The sequence below is a fragment of the Penaeus monodon genome, chromosome 43, assembly GCF_015228065.2.
Source record: "Penaeus monodon isolate SGIC_2016 chromosome 43, NSTDA_Pmon_1, whole genome shotgun sequence".
NCBI lineage: Eukaryota > Metazoa > Arthropoda > Malacostraca > Decapoda > Penaeidae > Penaeus > Penaeus monodon.
Genome location: NC_051428.1, coordinates 16,240,995 through 16,250,994, shown reverse-complemented (window position 1 = coordinate 16,250,994; position 10,000 = coordinate 16,240,995).

Below are 10,000 nucleotides of genomic sequence, written 5' to 3'. Positions count from 1 at the left end.
TGAAAATGATGATAACATTAATAATATGTTTATAACTATGCTAGACATAAAGATGATGATAATAATAATAATGAAACATGAAAACATGAAAGTAAGAACGATGATGGTGATAATAAAAATTATAGTAATAATGAAAATAGTAATGGTAATAATGGTGATAATAAAAATAGAATAGAAATAATGTTGACAATAATGATAACAGTAATAATAAAAAAAATAATAATAATAACGATAATAATAATGATGAGAAAAGTAATGATAATAAAGATAATAATAATAATAATAATAATAATAATAATAATAATAATAATAATAATAATAATAATGGTGATGATGATGATAATGACAATAACAACAACAACAATGATAATAATAATGATAATAATAATTATTTTCGTTGTCATTATTATCATTATTATTATTATATTTATTATTATTATTATTATTATTATCATTATCATTATTATTGTGATTATTATTATTACTATTATTATTATTATTATTATTATTATCATTACAGTAATAAGAACAATAATAAAAAAACAATAATAATAATTAAAATAATGATAAAATAATAATATTTATGGCAATCCTAATATGATAATATTTACTACTACTACTACTATTACTACTACTACTAGCAATAATAATAATGATAATGATGGTGATGATAATAACAGCAACAATTATAATAATAATAATAGTTATTATTATTATTATCAGTAAGATGATAAATTGACAATGATGATGATATTGATAATAATGACAATAATAAAAGTGTTATCATTATAATGATTATGATAACAGCAATAATAATGAATATTTCAGTAGTAAAAAGGAAACAATGATAATAATGATGATGCAAATAACAACAACAACAAAAAACAATAATAATGCAATATTACAAAAAAAGAAAATAGTAATACTGATTATGAAAATAATAATAATAACATTTATTATTATTATTATTATTGTTATTATTATTATTATTATTATTAATGTCATTGGTGTTTTATTATTATTATTATTATTATTTTTATCATTATTATTATTACTGAAAAAAGTTTCTTTAGATCTGCTAATTAAAATCAAACACCGAGTCACTACTAGCGACCTAGGGTGATTGAAGTTTGAGGTAATGGAACACCAACAAAAATATGCAAAAATATGCTGAACAATTACAAATTAAAACATCTAGTCAAGTTAATTCACGAATATAAAAATATTTTAGATCGCTAAGGCTCTTCTGAGAACATGCACTTGCTGTTTAATACTATTTTTTGGACCTTCTAATTTTGGATTTCCTGGTATTTGTTCAAGAAACTTATCAGTGCCTTTCTTTGTAAGGCCAAGTGCTCCAATAACAACAGGCAAAGTTTTGGTTTTTAAATGCCACATCTTTTCCACCTTTATTTCCAGGTCTTTATACTTTGATATCTTCTCAAACACTTTCGTTGAGATGCTTCTGTCTGAAGGGATGCTCATGTCTATAAACAGGCAGGTGTTGTTTATTTTGTCCTTGATGACGATATCTGGACGATTCGCCTGTATAGACCTTTTCGGTTCGCCTTGGCAACAGCGCTTAGCAACAGCAGCTGGGCGAAAAAAAACCCGCATTCTCTGCACTCTGGAAGGCACTTACACTAAGCATAGTAAACAACTTTCCGAATACTAATTAAAAAAATGCCGAAAAGCTGTGTCGCTTTTGGTTGTTCAAACCATAACATGATGGAGAAGAAAGTGAGTTTCCATATTTTCCCTGACAAGTCGAAGAAGTTGGAAAAATGGAAACAGTGGGTACAGGCCATGAGAAGAGTGAATGCCGATGGAAGCACTTTTTATCCTGGAAGCATGGATGCTTACATATGCTCGGAACATTTTCAAACAGGTGAGACTACACACAACTATATTTTACAATAATTCGAAACAAATATTATATTTTTAGGTCAGTATTATTTACAATATAGAACCAATACAACGTTTGACTGACATTTAACAATTTAGGCCTACTTGCTGTTAGAACACATGTGTTATCGCTGTGTTCAAGCATACCACTTTCTGGACCCAGCCAGACTGGAATGTATTGTGAGCCTCCAATCCTTTTCTGGACTTCATGGCCTCGCGCGTGTATGGTCCTAACAAATAAAGAAACATATTTGAAATGATTGGGTCTAAATCTGGTGAGCACAAATACATTGATGCATGATGAAAAGGTTTAAATTCGAATTATGCCGATAGATAGATAAAACAGGGTAACCTTACCTGGCGTTTCGACAAGATATTTATAAATATCAGGATACTCCAAATTAGGCAAACTTGCCAAATCGATAGACCAACAGCCTTCTGGAAGTCGATATGGGCATTCTTTCAGATTGGCCACCGTTAATTTCTGCAAATGTCTCTCTTTTGCTTCCTTTGGTAACTCATCAAAGTATTGAAAAGACATTTTAATCATGTAAAACCATAATAAAAGATCAAACTGTATTGGAAAATCAGTATGTCGCGTATTGAAAACCAGTTTGTTCTCACCCAGTACGAAATGTTTGCTATTGACAACACAAGTTGTGATGTCAGACCGAAAAGGTCTATAGTACGATCTGTGTGAATTGGAAAGTCCCACAAGATTGTAGCATCTTTACCTTCAGTAAATGGCTCTGGATGGTGTTCGTACCATTTATCTTGCGTTCCGATAGAAAATGTGCTTGCAGATCTTCCAATGCAGGTACTTGTCCAATCTGTTATGGCGATTTCTATACTCATTCGGTGTTAATATTGAGCAACCAGACACAAGGTGATCAGTTGTCTCAACCTTGTCTTCACAAAACCTACACTTTGGGTCAGTGCCATTGTGCAAGATGTTAGCTTGATAGTTTCTAGTAAACAAACTTTGATCTTGGGCTGCAAGAATAAAACCCTGTTTCCCCTTTAAGTCCAGAGCTTCTTAGCCACTGATGGGTCGCGGTTGCATCTACATCAGCGTGTTTGCTTCTAGCTGCAAACTGTCCGTGGAAAGGCTTTTCATGCCACCTAGATTCAAGTTTTTCTTGTCCGACCTTCTTCGCTTTTTGTTTTCTGTTTCGCAGTAATGTTGGCGACATATGTTCGATGTTTTCGCTCTCAATACACGGTTCCTGAGAAAACTTATCTGATTCCTTTACTACCGAGTGTGACCTTTTGGAGTTTTCATGTACTCCAACTAATTGAAGCATCCAATCGTTAGTTAGATCTAAGTATTGCAAGAGACCAATCGTTGTTGTTTTGTACGATAATTCCAACTGCATCATCCCCCTTCCTCTTTTACTTCTAGGGACGTACAGACAGTCTAGATTTAGGGTGATACATTCTGTTGCATGTCAATTACTTCCTAATTTTGGTGTCAATTTGTTTGAGTTCACTTAAGTTCCAGTCTGTCACGTTAAAACTATATGTAACCACAGGTATTGCAAAAGTGTTGATTGCTGTTAGTTTGTTCTTCGAGTTTAATTCCGTTTTCAGGATTGACCTTACTCTTTGGATGTATTCTGTACGTATTTTTTTCTTCATCTTCAGTTTTGTAAACCATCTCCTTCGTTTACTCCTAGATATTTATATCTAATTGCGTTATTACAGTATCAACATTTAATTCCATATTGTCAGATGTAACTAGTTTTCCTTGCTTAAAAGTTGCTTTAGCACACTTATCGAGACCAAACTCCATACCTATGTCATCACTAAACTCTTTTACGGTTTTCAACAACCCTTCCAGTTCACCATCATTCTGAGCATAAAGTTTCAAGTTATCCATATAGAAAAGATGATTGATCTTGTCCATGATCTTATAATCATACCCTGTGTTGTTAAGAAGCTGGGAGAGTGGGATAAGTGCCATACAAAATAAAAGAGGGAAAAAAGAGTCGCCCTGGAAGATTCCGCATCTGATTCGCATGTCGTTTGAAATAAGAATACCGTTTATGTGGCTGAGAGTAAGATTCGTCTCCCATAATGTCATGATGCTTTGAAGAAAGTTGATTAAGGCAGGAAAGACTTTGAACATTTCTAAGGATTTAAAGATCCAAGAGTGTGGGGCACTGTCAAAGGCTTTTTTATAGTCGATCCAAGCAGTACTTAGATGTTCTGTGTTTAGTGTGAGCATTTTCGAGAATCATTTTATTTATGAGCAGTTGATCTTTACATCCGTATGATCCTCTGCGACACCCTTTTTGTTCCTTGGGAAAAATATTTTGTTCTTCCATGTGTATGTAGGTTCTTTCAGTTAAGACTGAAGTAAGTAATTTATAGGAAGTTGATGAGCATGTAATGGGTCTGTAATTTTTTGGGTTCTCTGTTTCATTACTTTTGGCCTAGAGATAAGTAGTCCCTTGACATAATTATTTAGGTGTAAAGTTAGGTTCTATCATAATTGAGTTAAAATTAGATGGTCATTTGGCATGCGCTGAAGGAAGAGTATTAAGCAAAAAATTTAGGATCTGGTCAACTCCAGGTGATTTCCATTTTTGGGACTTTTTTTAGTGAGCTTTGAATTTCCCTAGTAGTAATATTTTCCCATTCTTGTTCAGGAATATCCCTGGTGCTATTCTCAAGATCTCGTATCCATGCGTTTTCATTTAATTATTTATCTTTTCCCCAGATGTTGTTCCAAAATTCCCAGGCCTGTTCTTCAGATGTTACAGCCTCCACAAAAATTGTTTCTTTCCCTATTTCGCGGTAAGACTTCTTCGCGTCAGTCTCGAACATTTTATTCTGCCTGAAGAACTTTTGGCGCTTGTCATATTTACGTAACCTTTGTGCCTTAACTTGGAGTTTTTGCTTTAGCTCTTCTTTAATCGTTGGTATTTGATCTTTGGAAAGTATTTTGTATTTTCTTATTATTTCTCTCGCTTTCCTTGATTGCTTCCCATTATCTCTGTAGTTCGTCTAATATAGATATTTCCCTTCGAAAGTTTTTTTTATTTCTTTCTCAATTTTCACTTGCCACTTAGCTTTGCGAGGCCTCTTTTCTTCTTTCTTAATTTAATGCCACATTTTGCTTTGAGGACTCTTCCTGTTGCGTACATTAGTTCGTTTAATTCAGTTAAATCAGGATTTATCCCATGGCAGAGTTTTTCTAATGCCTTATTACCTATGTTTAATATATTTTTATATTTAAGGGTATGTCTAATTTTTAATAGTGTCTCTCTTTCACTCATTTCGGTATGTTTTACTACCGATAGTTCTTCAACGATATTCGTTTTCATACCCAGCAATTCTTCCTCATCTACGACAACCTCATGCAGCTCTAATTCATCGATATTATTTTCAACTGCTAGATCAACTTTATTTGGCATGTCAAGTTCTTGTTCATCTAATTTTCCTTCCACTTCATTTTCTGCTATCTGTACCTCTCTAGTGTCATTTTTTACTCGGTCTTTGATTATTGAGATTTCTATATCTGTCATTTTTTTGCTACAAACAATATGTCTTCTAACATTGGCTAGCTTGTTTGTGTCAAGCATTTGGGTTTTCTCACTTTCGCTATTCCTTAAACACCATGTATTATAGGTGTCATCAGTATTATTCGTTTCAGTTTTTTCGAGTGCATAGTAAAAGCAGTACATTACCTCAGTATACTCTTCCCTTGTCCATTTAAGTCTTGTTTCTTTTGATTGTTGGTACTAGATGGTTGAACCGCAGGACCAGGGGTGGGATCTGTCCCGTCCTGGTGACCTGGCGAATTTTGACTAATGGAACAGGTAGACTCAGTAGCATACTTTTCGATCCCAAGCGAGTCTTGCCCTGAGGGACAAGACCCTTGTTGATCCGCGAGACGGGCGATGCGGCATGATTTATTTTTTGTTTTCATTTTAGAAGTAGGATGCATTTTAGCCTTGCTGCCAAGAAGTTGGATATCCCGCGCCAATTACCAACTGGTATTTCTAGGTCCCCGCGGTTTTATTATTATCATTATTATTATTATTATTATTATTATTATTATTACTATTATTATTACTATTATTATTCTATTTATGTTAATAGTACGATAAATATCAGTAAAGGTTAACAACAGTTACAACAATAGCAACAATAAAAATAGTAATAATAATAATAACAGATAATAGTAATGATAATAATAATAACTATCATTATAATCATCACTGTCATCATCATGCTAATAATACAATAACAATGGCAAAGTGATAATGATGATAATGATTGTACAAATGATACTGATGATAATGCTAATGCTAATATTAATCATGATAGTAATAATAATCATGAAAGAAATAATAATAGTGATGACGACAGTAATAATGATAATAACAATAACAACAGCATTTACAGTAATATAGGTAATGATAATAAGGATAGCAGTAGTAATAGCAATGATGATGATTATGATGTTAATGCTGCTGATGATATTGATATTGATGTTAATGTTAATGTTAATGTTAATGTTAATGTTAATGTTAATGTTGTTAATGTTAATGTTAATGTTGATGTTGTTAATGTTAATGTTGATGATGATGATGATGATGATGATAATGATACTGATAATGATAATGATAATGATAATGATGTTGATGTTGATGTTTATGATGATGATAATAGTCATTATAACACTAATAATGACAATAATTATGATAATAATAATGATGAAGATGGTGATTGATGATGATGATGATGATGATAATGATAATAATAATACTAACAACAACAACAATAATAATAATAATAATAATAATAAAAACAATAATAAAAGAATAATAAGGACAATAATGACAATACTTATAATAAATATATAATAATAATAATGATAATAATAGTAATAATAATTATAAAAACAACAATAATAATAATGATAATAATAATAGTGATAGTGATTATAATGATGCAAACACTGATGATAATAATAATGATAGTGAGAATAATAATGATAATAACAAAGATGGTGACAATACTGATAATGAAAACAAAAATGACGGTGATATATTGAAAATGAAAATAGTTCTAATAATGATGGTGATAACAGTAACAATAGTAGGAACAACAACAACAACAATAATAAAATAATAATAAAATGATAATAAAAATAACTGCTTTTATGTACTTCTCTGCCACTCGAGACTTCCTCATACAATACCATACTTCTCTTGGCACTGTCATAAGTTTTCTTCTTCTTCCTCTTCTTCTAAATCTACAAACACAGCGCAGTTCTTTAAGTCCTCTTTGTACTTCGCCATTAGTATTCTCAATCCAAACAACGCATCGGTAGTACATTTACGAGGCATGAAGCCAAAATGCTGGTCACTGATTACTACCTCATTTCTCAACTTAGCTTTCCGATTTTTCCCCCAAAGCTTCGACTTCGACTTCGATGAACTTCTTAAACATTCTTGTGAGGAATCCTACTGCCATTTCTTCCAGATATTTCCATGATTTTACTGGTACATCATCTGGACCATCTGCCTTTTCTTCTCTCATTCTCCAAATAGCTTTCCTCACCTCTTTCTGGTAATCTGTTCTATAGCCTTATCTACAATCTTTACTACCTTCGACCTTCTATCTATATCATTTTCTTCATTCATCAGCTCTTCGAAGTACTCCTTGAATCTTTTCAAAACACTCTCCTTATTTGTCAGTATATTTCCATCTTTATTCCACCACCGAGTTTGTTTCCTTTTCTCTATCCAAATGAAACTTCAAGTCCATTTTTTTTCTGTTTCCCTTAATACCTTGGCTGTATATATCCAACTAACTGGTAATTCCTTACTACCATTCAATGTTCGTTTCACTTCTTTCCTATATTCCACCTGATAGTCGCCATTCTTCAATTTCCACCATTTGATCTTTAAGTTTGCTCTCATTTTCCTCTTTATTCTCGTTCTGAAATTCAATCTACATACTACCATTCGATGGTGTGTAGCCACACTTCCTCTTTGTATGTCCCTTCCTCCACTTTATACGTTATTCTATGTTCTTCCTTCCTCTTGAAATGGTATTCACCAAAGTCATTTCCATTCGTTTTGCAAAATCCATCACCATTTGTCCTTTAACATTTTTACTCCTTAATCATATTAATAATAAAAAATATTAGTTTTATTATTATAATAATAATAATGGTGATGGCAATAATGATATAATGGTGATAATAATGTTGATAATAACAAGAATGTAATGCTCTGTGGTGAAGAAAACACCAATCTGTAAAATCCATTGGTTCACTGGAAGTGTAAAAGCGTATAAAATCGAAGAGGGCACTCTTGCTTCTCTCATGCCCGGACGCTCAGCTCCTCTCTGGCTGTCTCATTGCCGGGCACGCGAGTATAAAACATCGACGTATTTGAAATAACATGTTATTGTTATCAGTTTATGTTCTATCATAAATGATTGCTTGTCCTGTAACATGTAAAGAAGTGACTATACTAAATTTGCACCACAACATAAGATACTGCCGGTAAATATATCACATAATATTACAAGTGTAGTGCCCAATAATGTTTATCAATACATTCTCTTTTAGTTATAATATAGAGGTAACACTGTGCTGGGGAACTAAAACATTTACATAATACATAACATTTACTGGTGCATTAGTAAAACATACACATAGCAGTTCAAACTGAACATGCCACAGGACGGATAAACACTTCATCATCATCATCATCATTAAGGAGCTAATGCCGACGGGGGCGCAAGGCCGCATTCACCCTTCGCTTCCAACCACGAGGGTCCCTCATGGCGAGTCTCCATGCAGGCCCTCGGCCCATCTCAAAATCCCTCGCGACAGGTCTCATCGAGCTGCCCAAGCCATGACCTCCTGGGTCGTCCCACAGGCCTCCTCCACCCAGGGTTGTCTTGGAAAGAGACAACCTGATGTGCAGGGTCATCCACAGGGAAACAAACTAGGTGAGTTGGTGATCCCGGATTATGCAAGTAACAGGTCCCATGCCAGTCTCACAGTGTAACCGACAGTTGGGCATGTGGACCTGCCAACTGTACCCCATGATCCGGTGAAGAGACTTGTTACAAAAGGCATCAAAGACGAGACTCCTAGGCACTAGATAGCATCCAGGTTTCGCTTCCATAGAGCAAAACTGGCAGTATCAAGGCCTTGAGGACAAATAGCTTGGTCCTTCTGCACAGGTACTAACATTTCTAAATGCTCTTGTTGCCAGTCCAATCCGTCTATTTACTTCTTGGTCTGACAGCCCAGAGACATGGACTATGCTACCAAGGTATGTAAAACTCTTTGTGACTTCAATGTCGTTGTCGCAAGCATGGATCAACTGAACGGGTTCCCCTAACAGGCCCCCAAAGTCCTGAATCTTGGTCTTGGTCCAGGAGACCTCTGGGCCTAAGGGCTTCACCTCATTGCTAAATGCATCAAGAGCCGCCACCAGTGACTCCAGGGAACTCAGATAGGATAGCAACATCATCAGCAAAGTCAAGGTCCGAGACCTTGATATTGCCCAGTGTTGCTCCACACTGACTTTGGCTAGTAGCTCCGCCCATTATCCAGTCCATACAGGTGTTGAAAAGTGTTGGTGGAAAGACACAGCCTTGCCTCACCCCTAAATTAACAGGGAAAAAGTTTGACAGACCCCCACCACACTTTACAGCACTTTCAGCACTGGTATAAAGGTTTGCTATTAGGCCAATGATCTGCGTTGGAATTCCCCCGAGTCTCAGGACCTCCCATAGCGATTCATGATGCATGATGAAGTCAAATGCCTTCTTGAGGTCGATGTAAGCTGCAAGCAACCCATGACGAAACTCACGACGGCGTTCCACAATTACTCGAAGCGCTAGTATACGGTCTATTGTGGACTTGCCAGGAGTGAATCCAGACTGCTCCGGTCTCTGATGCCTCAGTAGGTGGTCACGGATCCGTTTCGGAAGAATGTGGGCGAAAACTTTGCCGGGTATGCTGAGCAGTGTAATGCCACAGTAGTTGCTACAATCCCAACGATCCCCTTTCACCTTCCAGAGAGGGATGACTACGCCCCTCAACAGGTCAGGGGGA